Consider the following 27778-nt stretch of genomic DNA (forward strand, 5'->3'; position numbering starts at 1 on the left):
TGTTTTTGACATTTCACTTGCAAGCAGTGAGAATAGAAATGAAGAGGGGCGCCTGGGTGGCTCAGTCGGTTAAGCATCCGACTTCCGCTCAGGTCATGATCTCATGGTCCGTGAGTTGAAGCCCCGTGTCGGACTCTGTGCTGACAGCTCGGAGCCTGGAGCCTGCTTCGGATTCTGTGTCTCCCTCTCTCTCTGACCCTCCCCCGTTCATGCTCTGTCTCTCTCTGTCTCTCAAAAAATAAATAAACGTTAAAAAAATTTAAAAAAAAGGGAGATAACAAAACGATGCAGATTCTCTACTTACTTTGCTAAAAACTGAGCTATTTCCGATAAGTTAAACACATCACTATTTAATTTTTTTTAATGTTTATTTATTTAGAGACAGAGTTGGGGGGGGGGGCAGAGAGAGAGAGAAAGACACAGAATCGGAAGAGGCTCCAGGCCCTGAGCTGTCCGCACAGAGCCCGACGCGGGGTTGGAACTCACAAGCCGTGAGATCATGACCTGAGCCGAAGTCGACGCTTAACCGACTGAGCCACCCAGGCGCCCCGTAAACACGTCATTACTGATCGGACTTGTGCTAACGCTGTGTGCAGCAGAAACTCCCGGGCCGTCACGTAGTGTGATGGGCTGGATTGCGTCGCGCACCTCCAGGTTCATATGTCGATGTCCTAATCCCCCCATCCCTGAGAGGGTGATTGTCTTTGGAGAAAGGGCTTTGAAGAAGAGATTTGGGGATATGGGTGGGATTGGTGTCCTTATAAGAAGAGATTAGGGGGCACCTACGTGGCTCCATCAGTTAAGCGTCTACTCTTGATTTCGGCTAGGTCACGATCTCATGGTCATGAGATCGAGGCGCATCTCAGACTCTGAGCTGGGCATGGGGCCCTGTTGGGACTTTCTCTCTCTCTCTCTCCCTCTGCCCCTCCCTTTCTCTCCCTCAAAAAATAAGTACATAGAAAATAAAATAAAGTAACAAGAGATTAGGACACAGACACTGCTATGGATTGAATGTGTGTGTTCCCCGAAAAGTCTTACATCCTAACCCCCAAGGTGTTGCTGTTCGGAGGTGGGGACTTCTGGGATGTGATTAGATCAAGCGCCCTCATGAATGGGATTGGTGCCCTTATTTTTTGTTTTTTCAAATTTTTATTTAAGTTCTACTTAGTTAACATATAGGGCAATATTGGTTTCAGGGGTAGTGTTTTGGTTTCAGTAATTCATCACTTGCCTACAACACCCCGTGCTCATCTTCACAAGTGCCCTTCTAATGACTCTCATCCATCTAGCCCATCCCCCCCCCCACCCACCTCCTTCCATCAGCCCTGAGTTTGTCCTCTATCTTTAAGAGTCTCTCTCTCTCTCTCTTTTTATACAACTTTGACCTTTGTATTGTAAAAAGAATGTAGTCAGTAACAAAAAATAGAAAATGGAGAAAACCATAACCTCATTATACTAACAGGATTGTCATTCACTCTTTTTTTTTTTTTTTTTTTAATTTACATCCAAGTGAGTCAGCATATCGTGCAATAATGATTTCAGGAGTGGAATCCAGGGATTCATCCCCTGCTTACAACACCCAGTGCTCACCCCAACGAGGATCCTCCTAAATTTGGGATTGGCGCCATTATAGGAGACCTGCGTGCGGCACTCCCTCGCCCCTGCCACCATTTGAAGACACAGGGAACCAGGAGGTGGGTCCTCACCAGTCACGGAGTCTGTTAGTGTCTTGATCTGCGACTTCAGCCTCCAGAACCGTGAGCAATAACTGCTGGTATTTGCAAGCCACCTGCTTTGTGATATTTTGTTATGGCGCCCAGACGGACTAACACAGACACATCGAGAGGGAAGACCAGCCAAGGACACAATGGGAGGCAGCCCTCCGCGAGTCAAGCGGGGAGAAACCGCCACTGCCTGCTCCTTGATCTTGGGCTTCCAGCCCCCAGAACTGTGAGAAAAGAAATACATTTGGGTTGGGTAAGCCGCCCCAGCTGTGCTATGTTGTTACGGAGGCGCTGGGACTGCGCACACACATCCATGAAAAATGTGTTTATGATCATCTTTTGAGGATCCCAGACACCTCAAGACAGAAACAGTTATGGAGTAGTTGGGGGTAGGAAGAAGGGTACGTGCCAGGGTGGGCAGGTGGGTGACCAGTATGACCCCGGTATGACCAGGGTGACCAGCCCAAGGCTCTGTGCTTAGAGACAGTAAAGCAAGAAGATATGGACTGGCTGGGTTTTTTAAAAAAAATATTTATTTTTGAGAGAGAGCGCACACGTGGGGAAGGGGCAGAGAGAGAGAGAGAGACACGGAGAATCTGAAGCAGGCTCTGCGCTGACGACAGGGAGCCCGATGTGGGGCTCGAACCCACAAACTGCCGAGATCACGACCTGAGCCCAAGTCAGAGGCTCGACACACTGAGCCACCCAGGCGCCCCTGTTTTTCAAACTGGACTGAAACCGCCCTCCTCGGATTTCCTCTTGCAGGGCTCCGCATCCGCAGTCCTTTTCTCTCGCTGGGAGCGGGTGTCACTTACCTCACGCACTTGCCCACCCAGGACATCTGACCCAGCTTGTATAACTGGAGCCAAAGGCCTTCCTGGCACAGAAAGGGGCCCAAAAGGTAAGGAGTACTTCAAAGGCTACGGTGATCGATCCAGTTAAATTCTGCCTTGGGGACGAGCTGGGGTTCATACCCAACAGGAGGCTGAGGAAGGGGTCTGCCTTCTCGGTGCTGTGGGGCCTGCCTCGGCCTGGGCCTCTCTGACCCGACCAGGTCATTCAGGCGGGGACGCCCCGCTGCCTTCTGCCCTCTCAACACCTCGCGGGCTGCTCGGCTCGCTCAGAGGACTAGGGCCTGAGCGAGGGAGGCCTTTTGCGTCCTGTCATTTGGCCCTGTCCTGTTTCTCGTCCACTTTAGTGACCCAGCGTGCCCGGAGCCAGAACTGGCCTGTGGATTCCTGACAGCTTGGAATGTCTCCCTCCCTCCCTCTCTCCCTCCCTCCCTTCCTTCCTTCCTTCCTTCCTTCCCCTTCCTTCCTTCCTTCCTTCCCCTTCCTTCCTTCCCTCCTTCCTTCCCCTTCCTTCCTTCCTTCCTTCCTTCCTTCCTTCCTCCCACTTCCTTCCTTCCTTCCTTCCTTCCTTCCTTCCTTCCTTCCTTCCCCTTCCTTCCTTCCCCTTCCTTCCTTCCTTCCTTCCTTCCTTCCTTCCTCCCACTTCCTTCCTTCCTTCCTTCCTTCCTTCCTTCCTTCCTTCCTTCCCCTTCCTTCCTTCCCTCCTTCCTTCCCCCTCCTTCCTTCCTTCCTTCCTTCCTTCCTTCCTTCCTTCCTTCCCCTTCCTTCCTTCCTTCCTTCCCCTTCCTTCCTTCCTTCCTTCCTTCCTTCCTTCCTTCCTCCCTCTCTCTTCCTTCCTTCCTTCCTTCCTTCCTTCCTTCCTTCCTGCCTGTGGATTCCTGACAGCTTGGAATGTCTCCCTCCCTCCCTCTCTCCCTCCCTCCCTTCCTTCCTTCCTTCCTTCCTTCCCCTTCCTTCCCTCCTTCCTTCCCCTTCCTTCCTTCCCTCCTTCCTTCCCCTTCCTTCCTTCCTTCCTTCCTTCCTTCCTTCCTTCCTCCCACTTCCTTCCTTCCTTCCTTCCTTCCCTCCTTCCTTCCTTCCCCTTCCTTCCTTCCTTCCTTCCTTCCCCTTCCTTCCTTCCTTCCTTCCCCTTCCTTCCTTCCTTCCTTCCTTCCTTCCTTCCTTCTTTCCTTCCCCTTCCTTCCTTCCTTCCTTCCTTCCTTCCTTCCTTCCTTCCTTCTTTCCTTCCTTCCTCCCCCTTCCTTCTTTCCTTCCTTCCTTCCTTCCTTCCTTCCTTCCTTCCTTCCTCCCTCTCTCTTCCTTCCTCCTTCCTTCCTTCCTTCTTCCCTCTCTCTTCCTTCCTTCCTTTCTTTTAAGTTTATTTATTTACTTTGAGAGAGAGAGAGGGAGATATAGAATCCCAAGCGGCTCCACACTTGTCAGCACAGATCCGGACCCGGGGCTCGAGCTCACAAACTCTGAGATCCTGACCTGAGCCAAGATTGGGATGGGATTCTGGGTGTGGGAATTCTGAGGTCTAAATGGAATCCACACTGTGGTTTGCACCTTCCCCTCTGCCAGCCGGCTCTAACGTCACTTGGTAAATTAGAACTTCTGACCACCTTGGTCCAACCCCTGCGTTTTCCCAGCTGCAGGCCTGGGATGTCTGTGGCTTTGGCATGGCTTCTGTCTGAGAAATGTCATTGATAACTTAATAGAGCAACCGAAAAATAGCACAGTGACCACTTTCCGTGAACACCAAGGAATTGCAAACCTACCCCCCTGGGTCTACTTGTCCTGGGATTGGGGCACTGCCCCCCCCCCCGCCCCGGCCTTGTGGGCTGGCTCTGGGCCATCCTGACCTTTTCACACACAGCAGGACACCCTCCTGTCAGTATTTCCAGGCGATGTCTCTGGTCACAGAGCAGTTTTTTCAAAGGTGATGAAATGATTTGTCACTCGTAATTGTCCCCCTCCCTTCCTTTGCTGGTTGACTCTGCACTGGGCAGCCAGATTGGACTGTGCTGGAAGGCCAGGACCTAGCTGCCCGTGAGCTATTAATTCAACCTTAAATTTTAAAAATTTCTTTTTTTTTTAAATTGTGAAATGTGTTTTTTTGTAGTATATGACATGATCTCTGTTGATAGGTAGTACAGTAGGTTAAAAAAAATTTTTTTTTTCGGTTCTGCTAGCAGACCGCCTGAATCCAAATCCGAACCCGGCAGGTTGGAAGCTGTGTGAGCTTAGGCCTGTTACTTAACCACTCTGGTCATAAGTTTTCTTGCTTGTAGAGTGGGGCTGGTAATATTGTACCTACTTTTTTTTTTTTTTTTTAACTGTTCTCTGTAGTTTTGACTCTGCTTCTGGTTTGTTTGTTGTTCATTTGTTTTGTTTTTAGATTCCACAGATGAGTGGAATCAAATGGTATTTGGCTTTCTTTTAAAAAAATTTTTTTTTTAATCTTTATTTGTTTTTGAGAGAGAGACAGAGTGTGAGCAGGGGAGGATCAGAGAGAGAGGGAGACACAGAATCCAAAGCAGGCTCCAGGCTCTGAGCTGTCAGCACAGAGCCCAATGCGGGGCTCGAACTCCCAGACCGCGAAATCATGACCTGAGCTGAAGTCGGACGCTCAACCGACTAAGGCAGCCAGGCGCCCCAGTATTTGACTTTATTTTATTTTATTTTTTTAGAGAGAAAAATTACTATTTTTTTAAATATATATTTTTTAATTTAATTATTTATTTTTTTAAATTTACATCCAAATTAGTTAGCTTATAGTGCAACAATGATTTCAGGAATAGATTCCTTAGTGCCCCTTAACCATTTAGCCCATCCCCCCTCCCACAATCCCTCCTGTAACCCTCAGTTTGTTCTTCATATTCATGAATCTCTTCTGTTTTGTCCCCCTCCCTGTTTTGATATTATTTTTGTTTCCCTTCCCTTATGCTCATCTGTTTTGTCTCTTAAAGTCCTCATATGAGTGAAGTCATATGATTTTTGTCTTTCTCTGACTGACTAATTTCACTTAGCATAATATCCTCCAGTTCCATCCACGCTGCAAATGGCAAGATTTCATTCTTTTTGATTGCCGAGTAATACTCCATTGTATATATATACATCTTCTTTATCCATTCATCTGTTGATGGACATCAGAGCTGTTTCCATACTTTGGCTATTGTTGATCGTGCTGCTATAAACAAGGGGGTGCATGTGTCCCTTTGAAACAGCACACCTGTATCCCATGGATAAATGCCTAGTAGTGCAATTGCTGGGTCATAGGGTAGTTCTATTTTTAGTTTTTTGAGGAACCTCCATACTGTTTTCCAGAGTGGCTGCACCAGCTTGCATTCCCACCAGCAGTGCAAAAGAGCTCCTCTTCTCCGCATCCTCGCCAACATCTGTTGTTGCCTGAGTTGTGAATGTGAGCCATTCTGACAGGTGGAAGGTGGTATTTCATTGTGGTTTCGATTTGTATTTCCCTGATGATGAGTGATGTGGAGCATTTTTTCATGTGTCGGTTGGCCATCTGGATGTCTTCTTTGGAGAAGTGTCTATTCATGTCTTTTGCCCATTTCTTCACTGGATTATTTGTTTTTTGGGTGTTGAGTTTGAGAAGTTCTTTATAGATTTTGGATACTAACCCTTTATCTGATATGTCTTTTGCAAATATCTTCTCCCATTCTGTCAGTTGCCTTTTTAGTTTTGCTGATTGTTTCCTTCGCTGTGCAGAAGCTTTTTGTTTTGATGAGGTCCCAGTAGTTCATTTTTGCTTTTGTTTCCCTTGCCTCCGGAGACTTGTTGAGTCAGAAGTTGCTGAGGCCAAGATCAAAGAGGTTTTTGCCTGCTTTCTCCTCAAGGATTTTGATGGCTTCCTGTCTTACATTTAGGTCTTTCATGCATTTTGAGTTTATTTTTGTGTGTGGTGTAAGAAAGTGGTCCAGGTTCATTCTTCTGCCTGTCGCTGTCCAGTTTTCCCAGCACCACTTGCTGTAGAGACTGTCTTTATTCCATTGGATATTCTTTCCTGCTTTGTCAAAGATTAGTTTGCCATATGTTTGTGGGTCCATTTCTGGGTTCTCTATTCTGTTCCATTGATCTGAGTGTCTGTTCTTGTGCCAGTACCATACTGTATTGATGATTACAGCTTTGTAATACAGCTTGAAGTCCAGGATTGTGATGCCTCCTACTTTGGTTTTCTTTTTCAGGATTGCTTTGGCTATTCAGGGTCTTTTCTGGTTCCATACAAATTTTAGGATTATTTGTTCTAGCTCTGTGAAGAATAGAATGTGAAGAATGCTTGTGTTACGTTGATAGGGATTGCATTGAATATGTAGATTGCTTTGGGTAGTATCGACATTTTAACAATATTTGTTCTTCCTATCCAGGAGCATGGAATACTCTTCCATTTTTTTGTGTGTCTTCTTCAATTTCTTTCATCAGCTTTCTATAGTTTTCAGTGTATAGATTTTTCACCTCTTTGGTTAGATTTATTCCTAGGTATTTTATGGTTTTTTGTGCAACTGTAAATGGGATCGATTCCTTGATTTCTCTTTCTGTCGCTTCATTGTTGGTGTATAGGAATGCAACTGATATTTGTGCGTTGATTTTATATCCTTCAACTTTGCTGAATTCATGAATCAATTCTAGCAGTTTTTTGGTGGAATCATTTGGGTTTTCCATATAGAATATCATGTCATCTGCAAAGAGTGAAAGTTTGACCTCCTCCTGGCCGATTTGGATGCCTTTTATTTCTTTGTGTTGTCTGAATGCAGAGGCTAAGGCTTCCAATACTATGTTGAATAACAGTGGCGAGACTGGACATCCCTGTCTTGTTCCTGACCTTAAGAGGAAAGCTCTCAGTTTTTCCCCATTGAGGATGATATTAGCGTTGGGCTGTTTATATATGGCTTTTATTTTTTTTTTTAATTTTTTTTTCAACGTTTATTTATTTTTGGGACAGAGAGAGACAGAGCATGAACGGGGGAGGGGCAGAGACAGAGGGAGACACAGAATCGGAAGCAGGCTCCAGGCTCTGAGCCATCAGCCCAGAGCCTGACGCGGGGCTCGAACTCACGGACCGCGAGATCGTGACCTGGCTGAAGTCGGACGCTTAACCGACTGCGTCACCCAGGCGCCCCTATATATGGCTTTTATGATATATAGAAGGTATGCTCCTTCTATCCCTACTTTCTTGAGGGTTTTTATCAAGAAAGGATGCTGTATTTTGTCAAATGGTTTCTCTGCATGTATTGAGAGGATCATATGGTTCTTGTCCTTTCTTTCATTGATGTGATGAATCACGTTAATTGTTTTGCGGATATTGAACCAACCCTGCATCCCAGGTATAAATCCCGCTTGGTTATGGTGAACAATTTTTTTAATGTATTGTTGGATCTGGTTGGCTAGTATCTTGTTGAGGATTTTTGCATCCATGTTCATCAGGGAAATTGGTCTATAGTTCTCCTTTTTAGTAGGGTCTCTGTCTGGTTTTGGAATCAAGGTAAGCTGGCTTCATAGAAAGAGTTTGGAAGTTTTCCTTCCATTTCTATATTTTGGAACAGCTTCAAGACAATAGGTGTTAAGTCTTCCTTAAACGTTCGGTAGAATTCCCCTGAAAAGCTATCTGGTCCTGGACTCTTGTTTTTTGGCAGATTTTTGATTACTAATTCGATTTCCTTACTGGTTATGGGTCTGTTCAAATTTTTATTTCTTCCTGTTTGAGTTTTGGTAGTGTATATGTTTCTAGGAATGTGTCCATTTCTTCCAGATTGCCCATTTTATTGGCATATAACTGCTCACAATATTCTCTTATTATTGTTTTTATTTCTGCTGTGTTGGTTGTGATCTCTCCTCTTTCATTCTTGATTTTATTTATTTGGGTCCTTTCCTTTTTCTTTTTGATCAGACTGGTTAGTGGTTTATCAATTTTGTTAATTCTTTCAAAGGACCAGCTTCTGGTTTCATTGATCTGTTCTACTGGTTTTTTTTTTTTTTTGGTTTCAATAGCATTAATTTCTGCTCTCATCTTTATTATTTCCTGTCTTCTGCTGATTTGGGGTTTTATTTGCTGTTCTTTTTCCAGCTCCTTAAGGCGTAAGGTTAGGTTGTGTATCTGAGATCTTTCTTCCTTCTCTAGGAAGGCCTGGATTGCTATATACTTTCCTCTTTTTTTTTTTTTTTTTTTTTTTCAACGTTTATTTATTTTTGGGACAGAGAGAGGCAGAACATGAACGGGGGAGGGGCAGAGAGAGAGGGAGACACAGAATCGGAAACAGGCTCCAGGCTCTGAGCCATCAGCCCAGAGCCCGACGCGGGGCTCGAACTCACGGACCGCGAGATCGTGACCTGGCTGAAGTCGGACGCTTAACCGACTGCGCCACCCAGGCGCCCCTATACTTTCCTCTTATGACCGCTTTTGCTGCGTCCCAGAGGTGGCTTTCTTTATCTGACGTATTTCACTTAGCATGACACCCTCCAGGTTCATCCTTGTTGTCACACATGGCAAGATTCTTTTCTGTGGCCGAGTAATATTCCATTGCGGTGATATACCGCGTCTTCCTTATCCGTTTATCTATTGGTGGACACTTGGGTGGCTGCCAGATCTTGCCTGTTGTAAATTTGTAAATGATGCTGCAACAGTTACATTCCCACCGACAGTGCCCTAGCATCCCCTTTTCTCCACATCCTTACCGGCACTTGTTATTTCTTGTCTTTTAAAAAAAATATATTTTATTTTTGAGAGAGAGAGAGTGCACGCGCGAGCAAGGGAATGGGAGGGGCAGAGCGAGAGGAAGACAGAGGATCCGAAGTGGGCTCTGTGATGACAGAGGAGGACCTGACGTGGGGCTCTAACTCACAAACCATGGGATGGTGACTGGAGCCAAAGCCAGACGCTTAACTGACTAAGCCGCCCAGGTGCCCCTATTTCTTGTCTTTTTGATATTAGCCATTCTGACAGGTGTGAGGTGATATCTCAGTGTGGATTTGATTTGCATTTTCCTGATGATGAGGGACGTTGAGCATCTTTTCGTGCATCTGCTGGCCGTCTGGATGTCTTCTTTGGAAAAATGTCTGTTCAGATCCACTCCCCCCCCCTTTATTTATGTTTATTTATTATGAGAGACAGAGATTGCAAGAAGGGGAAGGGCAGAGAGAGAGGGAGAATCTTAAGCAGGCTCTGCGCTGTCGGCACAGAGCCGGACACGGAGCTCGAACCCACGAAACTGTGAGATCATGAGCTGAGCCGAAATCAAGAGTCAGGACGATCAACCGACTGAGCCACCCAGGCGCCCCTCCACTGCCCATTTTTTCATTGGTTGTTTTGTTTTGTTTTGTTTTGGTGTTGAGTTGTGTAAGTTCTTTATATGGTTTGGATGTTAACTCCTTATCGGATATGCCGTTCGCAAAGACCTTCGCCCGTTCACCAGGTTGCCTTTTTGTTTCGTTGATGATGTCCTTTGCTGTGCAAAAGCTTTTTATTTCAGTGTAGTCCCGGAACTTTATTTTTTGCTTTTGTTTCCCTTGCCTGAGGAGACAGACCCATAAATATCTTGGTAAGGCCAATGTCCAAGAGATTACTGCCTACCTATTGCACCTGCTTTAAAGATTGTTATGAGGGTTATATGAGTTTTAAACAATGAAAAGACCTACATTAGTGCTGGGTGTATAGGAAACACTCAATAAATAATAACAATCAAGTTCTTTTTTTATTGTGACGAACTATACATAACACGATTAACCATTTTATTTTATTTTTTTTAAGAATTTTTTTTAACGCTTATTTATTTTTGAGACAGAGACAGAGCATGAACAGGGGAGGGGCAGAGAGAGAGGGAGACACAGAATCCGAAACAGGCTCGAGGCTCTGAGCCGTCAGCACAGAGCCCGACGCGGGGCTCGAACTCACGGATCGCGAGATCGTGACCTTAGCTGAAGTCGGACGCTTAACCGACTGAGCCACCCAGGCGCCCCTACGATTTACCATTTTAAACATTTTTAAGTGTACGTTTCAATGACATTAAGTATATTCACATTGTTACACAGCCATCACCACCACCAGCACAGAAGTTTTGAACTTTCCCAAATGGAAACTCTGTCTCCATTAAATACTAGCTCCCCACCCTCTTCTTCTCCCAGCCTCTGGTAACTACCATCTTGTGAGTTCGACCACTCTTGTTTCTTCGTGTAAGTGGAATCACACAATGTTTGTCCTTTTGAGACTGGCTTTTTTCACTTAACATAAGGTCTTCAAAGTTCAGTCGTGTTGTAGCAAGTGTCAGAGTTTTCCTTCCTTTTTAAGGCCAAGTAATATTCCCTTATACACACACACACACACACACACACACGCACACACATGCACCACACTTCGTTTATGCATTCATCTATCAATGGACCCTTGGGTTGTGTCCACCTTTTGGCTATTGTGACTACTGCTGCTGTGAACACACGTGTACAAATGTCTGTTTGAGTTCCTGCTTTCACTTTTGCGTGTATACCCAGAAATGGAACCGCTGAATCATGTAGTAATTCTATGTGCAATTTTTCTGAGGAACCGCCATACTGTTTTTCATACCGGCTGCAACATCATTCTCATGGTTTTATATACTACAGGCTGACAAATTCCGGCTTCATGTCTACAGCTTTATGTCTTTTCTGAGCTGTAGAGACACAATTGCCTACGTGATCTTGTCAGTGAGATGTCTCACAGGCATCTTGAGACTAAACTTTTACCCCACCCCGTTTTGGTAAATGGCAGTAATGAAGCATGTAGTTACTCAAGCTGGAAACCTTCAAGCAGGGCCGGCTTCATAATTTGCCAGACCCAGTGCAAAATGAAGGCATGGAGCCCCAGCTTCCCCTGGGTCTGTCGCCCCATCCCCTGCTGCCTGGAAGGGCTGGCACCCTCTAGGCTGGGATGTGCTCAGTACCCGGATCCAGGGTGGCCGAGAGCCCTCCACCGAGGTCACTGCCAGCCCAACGTGGGGACGGGCACTGCACCAGTCATGCACCTGTGTCGCTGGCCCTGCCTTCGATGGATCCTTGATTCCTGTTTCCCTCACCTTCCACATTCACTTTGTCACCGGGACCCACAAGTCCCACCTCTAAAATAAGGCTCAGTTCGCTGCTTCTCTATCTCTACTGTCATGACCCACGTCCAACCTGCCACCTCCTCTCTCTACTGTCAAACCCCCCAGGTGGTCTCCTTTACTCACATTTGCTCCGTCCACCACATTCCACTTAAGAGCCAGAGTGGTTATTTCCACAAACAAATAAGTCCACGTGAACTGCCCGGTTTCAGAACACCCGTGGGCTCCTTGCCACAGTTAGAACAAGATGGCAGCTCCTTGCCTTGGCGTGCAAGGGTGCGTGCTGACAGCCTCCCCCTGCTTCCTGAACTTCTTCACAGCCCTGCCCCCTCTTCTGTTGTTTCTCCAGGCACCATGTCCTGCTTTCTACATGAGGAAGGTGCCAAGCCTTTGATGGCCTCAGGGCAGGGTTTCTCAACCTCGGCACTATTGACATTTTGGATAGTTCTTTGCCTAAGGGTTTGTCCTGTGCAAACTGTAGGATGTTAATTTGCATCCCTGGCTTCTAACCATCAGATGCCAGGAGGACTGCTCCCTGCCACCGCGTTGTGACTACCAAAAAGTCTAGACGTGGCCAAACGTTCCCTGGAGGGCAAACGTCATATTCTTGAGAACACTTCCCTTCAGCCTTGGCGCACTGGTTCTTCCTTCTGTCTAGATCATTGCCCCCACACGCCCCCACACGCTACACTACCTTCCTGCTTCTAGAGCTTTCTTGTCCTTCAGATATCAATTTAATGTCACCCTTTTTATACATTAAAAAAAATGTTAATTTATTTTTGACAGAGAGAGAGGGAGGGAGGGAAGGAGGGGGAGGAGAGGGGGAGGGGCAGAGAGAGAGGGAGACACAGAATCTGAAACAGGCTCCAGGCTCCGAGCTGTCAGCACAGAGCCCCACGCGGGGCTTGAACTGGTGAACCGTGAGTCCGGAGCTGAAGTCTGACGCTTAACCAGCTGGACCACCCAGGCGCCCCTAATGTCACCTTCTCAAGGAAGCCTCCCCTGACCAAGTGATTTTATCTCTCTCTCTGTCTCTCTGTCTCTGTCTCTTTCTGGTTTAAGTTGTTGTGTAAGCACTCAACAGTCTCTAATAGCTCTTTTGGGCAGCAAGTCCCGTAGTTTTGTTGAGTGCTGTGTTCCTAACACCTAGTGGGTGCTCAGTACCTATTTGCTGAATGAATGAATGAATGAATTCACTACACTTTGAATCCACTGTCTTACTTGTTAGGCAAGTACTTGTTAGGTCCTTTCCAAGTAGTTCTAGGTCTTCCTCTGCTTTCCTTTTTTGTTAACTTGAAGTAGCATCAACATACAGTGTTCTGTTTGTTTCAGGTGTGTCGTTTCAGCACTCTTAACCCCCTTCACCTATTTCGCCCACCCCTCCACCCACCTCCCCTCTGGCAGCCATCAGTTTGTCTTTAGTTTCCTTTGTTTATATATTTTTTTATTCAATTTTGCATGTAAGTGAAATCATATGGTATTTGTCTTTCTCTGACTTATTTCACTTAGCCTTATACACTCTAGCTCCCTCCATGTTGTTGCAAATGGCAAGATCTCATTTCTTGTTTCTGGCCGAGTAATATTCCATCACAGACATACGCCACACCTTTATCCATGCATCTATTCGTGGACGCTCGGGCCGCTTCTGTATCTTGGCTGTTGTGATCGATCTGCTTTCCTTTTTACAGCCTCCACTTTCCCTTTCTCATCCCCATGTCTGCTTCCTGTTATCTTTTTCTCTCTCTTCATCGTACGACAGGTGATATTTCCCTCCGTTACTTTGATTCAACATCTTTCACCACAGAAACACAGGCTAGAAAAATAGGACACAGATAAGGTTTTGGTGAAGTTATCCCTAAGGAGCAAGATCTGATGGTAAGGGCTTATTGGACTGCATATGACAGGAGGGTCTCCCGGGACACAGTGGCCCAGGAATTTACTGGAATTGGAAAGGACAGCCCTGGTAGGAACCTTGGTGGCCCTCTTGCTCTCTTTCTTGTCTTTCCTTCTCCTTCATGCTGAGTCTTGGCTTGATTTTTTTTTTAATGTTTATTTATTTTTGAGAGAGAGAGTGTGAGCAGGGGAGGGGCAGCAAGAGGGGGGTGGGATAGAGGATCTGAAATGGGCTCTGTGCTGACAGCGGAGAACCCAATGTGGGCTTGAACTCATGAACCGTGAGATCATGACCTGAGCCAAAGTCGGTCGCTTAACAGACTGAACCACCCAAGTGCCCCAATTCTTTTTTTTTTTAATTAATTAATTTATTTTGAGAGACAGCGTGAGCAGGGGAGGAGAAAGAGGGAGAGAGAGAATCCCAAGCAAGCTCCTATCTGGCAGTGCAGCGCCCACCTAGATGCAGGAACCTAAAGATCATGACCCGACCCAAACTCAAGGGTCAGATGCCTTTGCTGGTGGGAATGCAAACTGGTGCCGCTACTCTGGAAAACAGTATGGAGGTTCCTCAAAAAATTAAAAATAGAACTACCCAACGACCCAGCCATTGCACTACAAGGTATTTATCCAAGGCATGCAGGTGTGCTGTTTCGAAGGGACACATGCACCCCCATGTTTATAGCAGCACTATTGACAATAGCCAAAGTACGGAAAGAGCCCAAATGTCTATCGACGGATGAATGGATAAAGAAGATGTGAGATATATATATATACAATGGAGTATTACTCGGCAATCAAAAAGGATGAAATCTTGCCATTTGCAACTATGTGGGTGGAACTAGAGCATGTTATGCTAAGTGAAATAAGTCAGCAGAGAGAGACAAATATATGACTTCACTCATATGTGGAATTTGAGATACAGAACAAATGAACAGAAGGGAAGGGAAGCAAATAAAAACAAGGGGGAGACAAAACATGAGAGACTCTTAGATATAGAGAACAAACGGAGGGTTGCTGGAGGGATTGTGGGTGGAGGATGGGCTAAATGGGGAAGAGGCATTAAGGATGAGCACTGGGTGTTATATGTAGGGGATGAATCATTGGATTCTACTCCTGAGATCATTATTACACTATATGCTGACTAACTTGGATGTAAATTAAAAAACCAAAACACAGATGCTTAACCAACTGAGCCTCCCAAGTGCTTGGCTTGATTCTTTATAGACCAATCCCCTAAGCCTCTGTTCATCTGGTGACAAATGTTACTGCCATCAGCACGTAATAGACTGTATTAGTCTGAACTAAAGCATCTTTATCCCAAACTCAAACCACTGGGGAGAAGATTCCTTGGCTCACCCTGGGGTGGGAGTTGTCCTTGCTGAGTGTCTACAGTGGGCCAGGTGCTCTCCAGGTGATGAGGACCCAGGAGACAACAAAACAGACAAATCCTATTGCCACGGAACTCACTTTTTTTTTTTATGTTTATTTATTTTTAAGAGAGAGAGAGATAGAGCATGAGCAGGGGAAGGGCAGAGAGAGGGGGAGACACAGAATCCGAAGCAGGCTCCAGGCTCTGAGCTGTCAGCACAGAGCCCAACGCAGGGCTCGAGCTCATGAACTGTGAGATCATGACCTGACCCGAAGTCGGATGCTTAACCACCTGAGCCACCCAGACGCCCCAGAACTTACATTTTTATATTCCTTACTTTATGTTTATTACTAGACACCTATCAAGAACCAGCCCCTAACCTTGTTCCCAGGATACAACAGTGAGCAAAATGCACAAACCTAATCACATATGGTGATAAATTCATTCATTCATTTAGTTAATTTTCTAGATTGCTATATGAATGTACCGTAAGGGGGCTTGAACTGGTCGGGGGGCCGGGGAATTTTTTTTAATGTGAATTAAGTTAACTTTATTTTTCAGAACAGTTTTAGATTTACAGAGAAATCGTGAAGATACTACAGACAGTTCTCAGCTGTTCCGCATCCAGTTTCCCCTTTTATTAACATCTTCCATGACTGTGGTACATTTGTCACATGTCATGAACCAATATTGATATATTGTTATTAACTAAAGTCCACGCTGTATTGACATTTCCTTAATTTGTACCTAATGCTCTTTTTCTCTCTCAGGATCCCATCCAGGGTATCATATCACATCATGTTCCTTTGTCATATCTCGCTTAGGCTCCTCTTGGTTGTAAAAGTTCCTTAGACTTTGTTTTTGATAACCTTGACAGTTTTGAGGAGTTCTAGCTAGTTCCATGGATGCATGGGATTTTTCTCATGGTTAGACCAGGGTTATGGTGTCTGGGAGGAAGACCACAGAGGTAAGGTGCCATATTCACCACATCGTATCAAGGGTATATACTGTCGACGTGACTGATAATTGCTGATGTTGACCTTGATCACTTGGCCAACATAGTTCTTGTCAGATTTCTCCAGCATTGGGGTACTTCTCTTCCCTCTTTCTCTTTCCATACTGGAGTCTTTGGAAGGAAGTCACTCTGTAGCCCACAGTTAAAAGGGAGGTTTATGCTTTACCTCCTTGACAGCATTGTTGGCTTTTTAAACATAGCTATAGTGAGGTATAATTTACACACCACAAATTCAGCTGTTTTAAGTGAATAGTTGGATGAATTTTGGTAAATTTATATAATTGTGCCTGAGGGGAATGGTCTTTGAGCTGACATCCAAAAGAGGAGGAGAATTTAAGTAAACAAAGGAAGGGAAGGACTGTTCTGGGCGGAGGTAACTACATATACAAGTTTCTCAAGGAACTGTGGAACAGTCACAGAGCTTGGGTTAATCCTGAACCTCCTGGAAAAGGTAGAACATGTCACCATCCTTCGTTTAATATGCTTCATAAATATTTTCTTCAAAACATCTAAAAGTCAACAGCACTTTATCGCCTAAATGTGTAAACTTTAGTTCTTTGAAACATTTGTCTGTCTAGAAGAGCTCAGCCCCTGATGGTTTATCTAAGGTTTTACTATAACAATAAGTAAATATTAGGGTAGTAAAATGCAGACTGGTCCCCGAGGAGAAGAAAATGGCATAAAATTTCCTTCCCTTTCAGGTCTTGTTTAAACAAGAATGTAAAGTGCGTGTACTATTTCCTTTCCGATAAGCCCTTGATTTATTTCCCGTTGGAACAAACACACCACAACAAAGTGAGAAGGAGGAGGTAATTCAGAGGTTGAAGAAGAGAAGGGGACTATATTCAGAAATATGTCCCCACACAGACTTAGAATCTGAAAAAAATCCAGTTAGCAAAAGCACAGAAAGCCTCTTTCTATGTGTGAAGTAGCTAAGAGGCTCTCTCAGAACTTCACGGGTCACTGAAAATTCCTGGCGTGGAGGAGCATGTTATTAGTCAGGATAGGCTGGGAGCGGTGCGGTAACAAGCAGACCACAGATGTTAGTGGTTTAATAGAATAGGTCGTTGTTTAATGGAGGTCAAATGGCTCTCCTCCGATAATTGACTCAGGGATCTAGGCTTCATTTATCTTGCCATGGTGTCATCTTAAACATATGTCCTCCAAGTTTGCCATGGAAGAGGAAATGGGAGTGTGGTTGATGACCTAGGGAATATTATGATATGGAAATGGTATGTATCACTTCTGCCCACATCCGTTCAGGCAGAACCCAGTTACATCACCCCACCCTAAGTGCCCGGGAGGCTGGGAAATGTAGTTCTCTCGTGTCTACAGGAAGGAGAAAATTAAGTGGGTTTTGAGAAATGCATAGTATTTGACACAAGCTCTTAAAAATTTTTAAGTTTATGTTTTTACTTATTTTGAGAGAGAGATAGAAAGCAAGCAGGGAAGGGGCAGAGAGAGAGAGAGAGGGAGACAGAATCCCAAGCAGGCTTGCGCTGACAGCGCAGAGCCCGATGCGGGGTTTGAACTCCCCAACCTGAGCCAAAGTCAAGAGTCGGAAGCTGAGCCACCCAGGTGACCTTAAACTTTTTTTTATTTGATGCCTTTCAAATGCTAAAGTAATACATGCTTGTTATAGCAAGGGGTATATAAAAGTGGAACTAATTATCTCCCAGTGTCCTATCATCCTATTGGCTCTCACTTCTCTTTGTGTCCTGTCACACCTTTTTCCTTGTTCATATGACTGTATCCCACATGTATGTGTGATGCAGGAGACATGAACTCTGAGAGACACTTCTGGACCGGCTGGTTTCATGATAGTGCTTCTAGAGTCGCTAAGAAACACTTAATGAAATCTTCATCCAAGAGGTACCTCATACTGACAGAGTAGAGATAGAATTGTGCTGGATTTTAAACTGATGACGACAGATACCACACTTGATCTTACTCCTTGATCTTTACTCCTTGATCTTTACTCCTACCTCTGGGAAGACTTTGCGGGCTCCCCTTGTCACTATTAGAGGCTCCACCTCTAGTCGCTGTGCCATCAGAAAGATCTGGGTTCAAATCCTGACTCTGTCTCCTACAATCTCTGTGACTTTGGACAAGTAATAAACTCCTCCAAACGTTACGGAAGGATGTGAAACAAATCTAGTACCTATCACTTGGGGTATTTTCGGTACTACAAGACAAAGTCTACTCTTTTTAAAAAATTTTTATTCATTTATTTATTTATTAATTTGAGAGAGAGGTGTGGGAGGAGGAGAGGGTGAGGGAGAGAGAGAGAGAGAGAGAGAGAGAATCTTAAGCAGGCTTCATGCTCAGCACAGAGCCCAACATGGGGCTCGATCCCATGACCATGGGGTCATGACCTGAGCTGAAATCAAGAGCCAGATGCTCAACCGACTGAGCCACCCAGGTGCCCCGATAAAGTCTGCTCTTTAATCTTCCAGGTTACTGGGTATCTATGACATCTTAACGTCCACAACTAGAGACCAGGGAAACTGGCGTTTAAAATGTGTACAATGTGACCAAGAACCTGGGAAAAATCCTCTACAAAACAAAGTACCATAAGATGGGAAAGAAAGGAAGAGAAAATACAGGCTGGAAAATATTAGTGAGCCGAAGAGGATTTGTAGTATTCATTTAGGAAGGAAAGAAGATATATAGGGAAATGAAGATCAGAAAATGTAGAAGTTATTAGAAACATGTTGAGACTGATCAGCCTGTTTTGCTAGCAATTTTCCTCTTCATTAGTTATGCATAGCTCCCATCAACAGGGGCAGAGTCCTGCTGTGGGAGACCTTTTTGTTAATGACCCAGTGGAACAAAAGGTTCCCTGGAACCTGGAGGTGTTCCCAGAGGAAGGGATTGGGTCCGCTCAGGGTTTTAAGGTTGTTTTGCTGTTTAATGTAACGGGTCTAAAAGCATAGAAGCCCGATTAGGGACCATCATCAAATTTTGCCAACGTTGAGAAGGTCGTAGAAATATTGACAGCCACCAAAGTAAACACGCAAAGATCTTGTTGAAGAATCACTCCATGGACAAAGGACAGGGACCCAAACACGAAAACTTGGGTATTGACACAAATATCCAAAAGAAAAAATGTACAAAAGAAAAAAAATATCGAAGATTCACCAGTACGTATGGCCAGAAAAACCGGAAATCACTTTAGGTATTTCAAACAAAGAGGGATTTAACACAGAGAATTAAGTCTTAAAGCTGTTGGAAGGGCTGGGAGAGCAAAAAGGTGGAAGGTATTGTTACCCAGAGATCAGAAATGCTGGAAGTTGGGACCTATTCCATGGAGTTCAATTCTGGACGTTGAAAGATATTGATCACCTGCTTATTTAAGAAGAGCTCTGTAGCTTTCTGGTTTTTGCACGTTCCCTAAGTATGGCTTAGGGTAGGATCCCAAGCCTTAACTGTATGCAGTTCTCTGTAGGTGCTCAAGGCTATGGCAGTGATAACGTAGTAACAGCAGGCTATGAGAGCTAGTCCATGGTGCCTGAAAACTTTGGCTTGCTAGTGGCCATTTACACGGATAGGCTGGTAAGAATTGCGCGCTTCGTTTTGCCTTTAAGATTCAGGCCAGGAGTGTGTTTGCTCTGTATGACTGGCTGACATGTGTAACTGAAGGGATTGTACAGGCTTCCTTTTCGTCTTCGGTGCCTTTCAGAGGGAGAGTAGATCAGTGTTCCAGGTGCAGAGACTAATGTACTTAACCAGTCTGACAGCTGGGTTGGCGACCATTTTCATGGACTGTTTGTGTTCCTGAGTTTTTGAGAGGAGCATGATGGTGACTTTGTGGGAAGGTATGGTGTGGGAGGCCTTTGGTGGTTCTAGGTAGTTTCCCCATAAGGATCTTTGTTGCAAACATTTTTGCTGTGTAACTAATTGACTATAAGTCAGTTTTTCTGTAAAAGACAAAAAAAAAACTGGTTTTATAGTTTGTTGGTTTCATCAACTGGTTTTATTTCTTCATTGACGCAGTACTCCCATTTTTATGGTATATAAATCTTAGCCCTCATAAGGGTCTATACAGTGCTGTGAAGTTTTGAACCCACATTTCCCATAGAACTTTGGACCAGTTATCAGTGGACGTGTGACAATATGCCGAGAACAAACACCAGCGTAGAGGCTTTCACAATGCAATCCAATTGGAGCTCAGGTACAAACATGCATTCTAGTATTTGGAAACCGATACTGCTCTTAATGAAGAAAGACATTTTAGCAAAAGAAGAAAACAGTGTGCCGAAAAACTGGGAAACGAATCAACATACCAAAAAAAAAAAAAAAGAAAAAAGAAAAAAGAAAGAAAAAAAACCGAGAGAGAGAAGAAAGCAAGCAAGAAAAGAAGGAAGGAGAGAAAGAAAACGAAAAGAGAAAAAAGAAAAGAAAACCAAAAAACCCAAATATAATAGTTTGAAGGAAAGACTTCGAAGGCAAGTGCTTAGGTAGAGTCCACAAAATAAAATCCGTTATTTGCCCAGGACTGGCGTGAATCTACACACATGTTAAATGTGTTCAAATATTTTGTATTTTGCAATGAAGTCGTCTTAATTTTGTTACACAGGTTCATGTTTCATGAAGTTCTTTTGAACGAAAGACCCGTTCGATTTTCGGTGACTGTCTTTTACGGCACGTTTGCTTTACGGCCGAGCCGGCTGCGAAGATGCTCGTCGCAAAGACGTCGGCGGCGGAACGCGCGGCCGCAAGCGGGCCCGAGGTTGACCCTTTCGGGGTCCTGGAGCATCGCGTCCTCTTTCTGCTCCCCCGTGGGTCGTCCTGTCCTCTTTTGCGTTCTTGGGCCTGTCCTGCCAGCACTGTCCCTCCGGCCGTGGCGGCAAGAGCGGCTCTCGCATACACGCTTCTCCGCCCACAGCTCCACTGCCGTGTAGGCACGCGGTGTGAACCGAGAGCCCAAACAACCCGGCTGATCCGCTATTGGCGGTAGCTCTGTTGGCGGAGGCTGTGGCTCCCGGGAGGAGGTGCTAAGTGCCAGGTTTTTCTGCTCCGAAGCCCCTGCTTGCAGCTCCGGAGGAGGCTTATTGGGGCATTTTCACAGCCATATGTGTCTTTGGCCCTCACCCTTCACCTAAGATCGGAGATAATGCGTCAAAAAACAAATGTTGTCACTGAATCCATTCTCAACGAGCTCTCCAGTCTCCCCAAAGTAGGATCTAGTTCCTAAGCCTGAGAAGTTTGTTTCAGACTCAGTGTGGTACCCAACTTGTTCTGGAATCTAACCCCAGAGCACACTGGGCTGTGTTTTGAGGTTGTTTTTATTTATTTTTTTGAGAGAGAGAGAGCTCGGGAGGAGCGGATAGAGGGAGACACAGAATCCCAAGCAGGGTCCAGGCTCTGAGCTGTCAGTACAGAGCCCGACATGGGGCTGGAATTCACGAACCGCGCGATGACCTGAACCATCCAGGTGCCCCTGTTCTAAACGAATTATTTAGTGGGGTTCTTCCCCCCACCCCCATCCTCTGCGATGCCCCATTTAGTTCTCTCCTTCCCACACTCTGCTGCTGCTAAACACTTAGTCAGCAGGGAGCGTCTCACTGCCGCCTTCCCCTAACCCCAGCCTGCCCAAGGAAGGCGGCATTCTGGATAGCTTTTTAGCGAATAGGTTCAGGAAGCTTGCAGTCACCTCTCCTGAGTGTGATCGCTGGAAAAGCCAAGACCCAAGAGTCCTGTCAGCTGGTGAAAAGCACACAATTTGTCCCATGCAGAGGGATTTACAGTTTGCAATACATCTTACATCATCACACACATTATTAATTTGATGCTTACATTTATTATTCTCCACAGGTGATGAAATTGAAACTCCGGGATTAGCGCACTTGTGCCTGGTCACGTAGATGAAAGCTGGGTGAGAAATCTCCATATCTTCAGACTTTGACTTCTAGACCCTTCTCCCTATACCAAACAAGGAACTAACCTATAAAGCTGCAACGAGTGTGGGTATTTATAGCAAATTTGCCCTTCCAAGACCAAAAAAGATGAATTTACCCTTCAGAACCTGGTGAGGAAGGAAAGGAAGAAGATGAGGTGGAAAAAGGAGAGGTTTAAATGAGCCTTGCTTTTCCTGGGCCTTCATTTCATTGGCTCCACTGCTCTGAGAATATTCGGGGAGAGCTGTCAAATAGGTGTGTTTGGGTCTTTGTTCTCTTCCTTGATCTAAGCATTTTGCATCTCTGCTGTAAAAGAATCTTGTTTATTCTTTTGAAATGTTTATTTATTTTGAGCGAGAGTGCTCCCATGAGTGTGAGCAGGGGAGGGGCAGAGAGAGAGAGAGCCCAATTTGGGGCTTTATCTCATGACCCTGAGATCTTGACCTGAGCCGAAATCAATAGTTGGACCCTTAACTATCTGAGCCACCCAGGCACCCCAAGAATCTTGTTTATTTTAATGCGTGATGTGTTCCTATCTCTCCGGGAGACAGAACGGTCTAGTGGGAAAACAGACAAAACAAAACTATGGGCTTTGGAGTAATAATAGTAGATCGCCTTTGCTGACTTCTGACTGTGTAGTGAGGATAGTTGACGTGTACTAGCTTGTAATAATCCTATAAGTACTACCGATGTTTTATTGTACAGATGGCAAAATGAGGGTTTAGAGAGATCAGATAACTCGACTGAGGTCAGGGGTGCCTGGGTGGCTCGGTTGGGTCAGCACCTGACTCTTGATCTCAGTTCAGGTCTTGATCTCAGGGACATGAGTTTGAACCCATACCGGGCATGGAGCCTACTTTAAAAAAAAAAAAAAAACTTGCCTGAGGTCACACAGCTAGTAAGTAGGGGGAGTTAAAGAATAGAGCCCGGCAGTGGGACTCCAGAGCCCAGGTTGTCAGTGACTCCCCCAGAGGGTCACAATATTGCTCAGTCTCTGAGCCGCAAGATCCTCATCTGTAAAATGGGGATAAATACGTATCATGCCAAGTGGTCAAATGAAAGAGAATATATAAAGAATCTGGCAGGTAATAGATACTTAGATATTGGCTGTCATTGTTACCATGTTTGAAGCCTGCCGAACGGTTCGTCTGATTGCAACTGGGGTGTGGACCCTGACAGCATGTAGAGAAATAAACATCTTGGCCCCTCGACAAACAAGCTCTGTGATAATTGGGGAAGTCGCTTAATATCCCTGAACACATACCTCATTTGTAAAGTGGAGGAGATAATAATAATACTTCTCTATGAGGGTTGTTGTAAGGATCAGATGAGATCACGTGACCATGCCTGGCACATAGAACATGTTCAGTAAATGTTAACTCTTACTATTTATTAAGGGTACATTTTTTGTAAAGGAAGGCTCTTGTGAATGGTAGTGCTGGGGTTGTGAAAGCAGGGTATGGCGGTGGAGGTCCCCCTCTATTGGAGGGGCTGTTTCAGAACGTTTTCCAAAGGCAGTTAGTGTCTTTTGATTTAAAAACAAATATTAGAAAAAGCAGGTCTGTTCAATATATGATGGAGAGAATAGTGGTTTGGCTCTAAAACCCCCAATGAAGGTACTAGAACATTGTGTAGTTTTATGCTCTAATCTCCCAAACCAGGTTCATCCCTCTGATGCTAAAACTTAGGTATTCTCTCAGAGGAGAAGGCAAGGGAGACTTGAAATGTATTGCTCTTCCCCTGCTCTGACACTCCTGACGCTACACTATCTGTCAAGAACTGCAGACCAAACTCCAAAGTCTCCAGGATTCAGGCCTCATGTGGATCTGCCTTTGGGGCTGGTGGGGTGGGTCCTAGGCCTGGCACCAACCCTGAAGGGCAATTTTCAGCACAGCAGGGCCTCACATCATCCTCCTGGACACTCCTCGGAGAATTTAGGGTGCTTGGAAACCCACACGGCGGCCCAGCACTGACGCGGGTAGGTGATGATGATATCGGGCTCTCTCTTCTTGAGGGAGAATGCGAAGAGAGACAGGTGGGCTGTGTCAATGTCCTGGGTATTGCAAAGCGGCTCCTGCTTGCCTGGAGACACGTGGCCAGGAGACAGGACTAGGGTGAGGCACCTTGCTGGGGCGTTCAGGCCTTCAGAGGTTGGGGTAGCACCTGTCCTTATAGGGAAGCAGAGTTCGGGTTGGAGAAGGTAGTGCATGCCATCTGGCTGTGAGAGGACACACAGATACCCACGAGATGTCCCAGAAAGGATGAGAGGCCTTTGTGGTGGCTGGGTTATCCTACAGTGGCAGGCAGGGTCAGAGCCAACAACTATTTATGACTTGAATGTGAAATGTCTTGTTTGGGGCCTGTCCTTTGCCAGGAGGCAGAGTCCCCACCCTCCTGGCGAGTGGCCACTTAGAGGCAGAAGAGCTTAAGGCCACCAGTGAGCAGGTATTACAAGAGATGGCTTCAGGGCTCAGGAAGTTCACCTTGTGAGTGCCCATGTTTGGCTTGGCTCAAAAGAAGGGCGTTCTTTCTGCTCAGTAAACCCCAGATCAAGGGCTCGATATCTAAGGCATGTGTGGCAAAGGTGGCGAGCCATCTGTCTTTCATTAGGTTTCTTGGGGCAGAGCCATGCCTGGCTCACCTTTCTGTCGCCGCTCACGTATGCGGTTTGTAGCCTCGGATTGGATTGGACAACAAGGCCCGAGATCCTTCTTGGCTACATGGGTTGTTCTGTAACCTCCCATCTCCATCCCCTCTGTGCCCTGCTTGAGGACTCCAGTAAGCCCCACCTGCCAGTCGCCAAGCACACTAGGGAGTGAAAGGAAGTCCCGGAGAGGTAAGGGAGACAGTTTGCAGCAAGGGAAGAACAGAAGAAATGGGAGGGAGCGTGCTCAGTGAATGCCAGGTGAGGAAGTGTGGGTACTGACTGCTCCCCTAATTATCAGCCAAGGGACTCAGATTCCTGCTCCCTCTGCCCCCGGCTACATATGTCTGCCCCGCAAACAGTACCAGCCGGTTAAAGTAACGCAACTGATGGGGAGAAAAACATCCCATAAACATTGTCACCTCCGGGGCTGACATTGCAAAGTCTCCTGAGCTTTGAACCTAGATCTTGTACTTAACCTTTAGAAGGCCAGGGAGAGCACGGGTAGCAGTGGGGAAGGGAGGGCTCTCGATTTTTACCAGCCGTGTTGAACACTGAGTGGATTCTGGACACCGGGCAGTTTCAGTAAGTCTTCTGTGACCCAGATGTAGCACTCCTGGTCTCTAGAATGGGGCACGCCACCTAAACTGGACGGTCTCTGTCCTCGCAAGCAGGCCTGGCTTCACACAACCCCGTGCACGGAGGGGTCCTGCCCTTGATTAATGCTCTGTTGCTGCCTTGTTGAATTCCTTAATTTTTCTCATTTAATCAGTTTTGTTTTAAGATTTAATTTTTACGTTATCTCTACACCCAACTTGGGGCTTGAACTCAACCAGCCCAAGATCAAGACTTGCGTGTTCCTCCAACTGAGCCAGCCGGGTGCCCCAATAAATTTTCTCTTGTAAAATGTATATAACATAGCATTATGCCGTAATTAAAATTGAAACGTACCATAAAATCTGCCATTTAAAAAAATTCCAGTAGAGTTAACATACAGTGTTATGTTAGTTTCAGGTGTGCAACATAGTGATTCAACACTTCCTTACACTACCCGGTGCTCATCGTGGAAAGTGTACTCTTAATCCCCTTCATCTGTTTCACCCATCCCCCCCCCCCCCCCCGGCCACACGTATCTCCACTGGTAACCACCAGTCTGTTCTCTGTATTTAATAGGCGCACTATTTGTTTGTGTCGTTTTTTCTTTGTGTCTTTTTTTTATATGTTTATTTATTTTGAGAGGGAGTGCAGGCAGGGGAGCAGCAGAGAGAGAGAGAATCCCACACTGTGCAGAGCCTGATGCGGGGCTCGATCTCACAACTATGAGACCATGACCTGAGTTGAAATCAAGAGTCCACGCTTAACTGACTGAGCCACGCAGGCGCCCCAATTTGTTTTGTTGCTTAAATTCCACATATGAGTGAAATCATATGGTATTTGTCTTTCTCTGACTGACTTATTTAACTTAGCATCATACCCTCTTCCTTTTTTTTTTTTTTTTTTAATGTTTATTTTTAAGAGAGAGAGAGAGCGTGAGCAGGGGAGGGGCAGAGAGAGAGAGGGAGGCACAGAATCTGAACCAGGCTCCAGGCTCCGAGCTATCAGCACAGAGTCCAACACGGGGCTTGAACCCATGAACTGTGATATCATAACCTGATCTGAAGTCGGACACCTAAGTCACTGAGTCACCCAGGTGCCTCAGCATCATACTTTCTAGATCCATCCATGTTGCAAATGTCAGGATTTTGTTCTTTTTCATGGCTGAGTAATATTCCTGTGTGTGTGTGTGTGTGTGTGTGTGTGTGTGTGTGTGTACACACATTGGCTATTTTAAAGTGTGCAATCCAGTGGCATTAATTACATTCACAATATTTGCAACTACCCCCACTATCTATTTCCAAAGGTTTTTCTTCACCCCAGATAAACTCTAAAACCATTAAGTAATAACCCTTCATTCCCCTCTCCCTTCAGCCCCTGATTACCTCTCATGTGATTTGTGTCTCTGTGAATTTGCCTGTTCTGGATATTTCATGTAAGTGGAATCAGACACTATTTGTTCTTTTGTGTCAGGTTATTTCTCTTAATATAATGTTTTAAGGGTTCATCCATGTTGTAGTCTGTGTCAAAACTTTACTCCTTTTTATGGGGCGCCTGGGTGGCGCAGTCGGTTAAGCGTCCGACTTCAGCCAGGTCACGATCTCGCGGTCCGTGAGTTCGAGCCCCGCATCAGGCTCTGGGCTGATGGCTCGGAGCCTGGAGCCTGTTTCCGATTCTGTGTCTCCCTCTCTCTCTGCCCCTCCCCCGTTCATGCTCTATCTCTCTCTGTCCCAAAAATAAATAAACATTGAAAAAAAAAAAAAAAACTTTACTCCTTTTTAAAAAAAAATTATTTATTTTTGAGAGAGGGAGAGGGGCTAGGGGGGGGGAGAGGCGGGGTGGGGGTGGGAATCTCAAGCAGACTCCATGCTGTCCGCACAGAGCCTGACTCAGTTCTCAAACTCTCAAACTGTGAGATCCTGATCTGAGCCGAAATCCAGAGCTGCACACTCAACTGACTGGCACCCCGAACTTTATTCCTATTTATGGATGAGCCATATTCCATTGTATGTATGCGCACCACGTTTTGTTGATCCTTTCCTCTCTTGATGGACACTTGGCTTGTTTCCACTTTTCGGCTTTTGCGAATAATGCTGCCTTGAGCGTGGGTGTGCAGATACGTGTTCGAGTCCCCATTTTCAGTTCTTTGGGTAGTATTGCTGGGTCGTGTGGGAATTCTACGTTTAGCTTTGTGAGGAGCTGTCAAACTCTTTGACATTCGTCGTTTCGGAACAAGGGGCCCTGCATTTGCGTTTCGCACTGGGCTCTTCCAGTCCTGTAGCTGGTCCTCTCTCAGGGCTATTTCAGCGGATATCAAGGTCGAAGACACATGCGAATTACCTCTCCCTTGGGTGGGTCAGCCCTCTATAGCCAGAAATTAGCCACCACACCTATCTCAGAGCCTCTGAACAAACAGGGCTTACTTGTCTGTTTATGTCATACTATGGAAGGAGGATGGTTTATCTACGTCTTCAGCTGGAGGACTGAGACCAACTCCCACATAGTTTGCTTACATCTACGTCAACGTGGCTACGACATAGACTACCGTGCAGTCTTCACTAAAGACTTGATTCCACTGTCTTCGCCAATATCATTTTACTGTTCTAGAAACGCTCGCCCAGGAAGATAAAAGTTGCAACCAACTATTGCTTGAGGAACTTCCCCAAACCCCGCTTAAACCGGCTTCGCTTCGAAAGATAGCAGTGAATGACTGTGAACACACC

The 27778-nt window shown here is 45.6% G+C and overlaps 1 long non-coding RNA gene across 1 annotated transcript; it reads left to right on the forward strand.

Annotated features, from left to right (window-relative positions):
- Nucleotides 1-1549: 1549 nt before the first annotated feature.
- LOC124501651 (uncharacterized) lies at nt 1550-21795 on the forward strand. Its single transcript, XR_006959792.1, has 3 exons — nt 1550-1694; nt 2490-2625; nt 21735-21795. It is a non-coding gene; the product is annotated as an uncharacterized LOC124501651 (long non-coding RNA).
- The last annotated feature ends 5983 nt before the right edge of the window (nt 21796-27778 follow it).

This window comes from Lynx rufus, unplaced genomic scaffold (assembly GCF_022079265.1).
Source record: "Lynx rufus isolate CCGP_SWC_20201006 ecotype Redwood Valley unplaced genomic scaffold, mLynRuf1.p SCAF_7, whole genome shotgun sequence".
In the NCBI taxonomy this organism is placed as follows: Eukaryota; Metazoa; Chordata; class Mammalia; order Carnivora; family Felidae; genus Lynx; species Lynx rufus.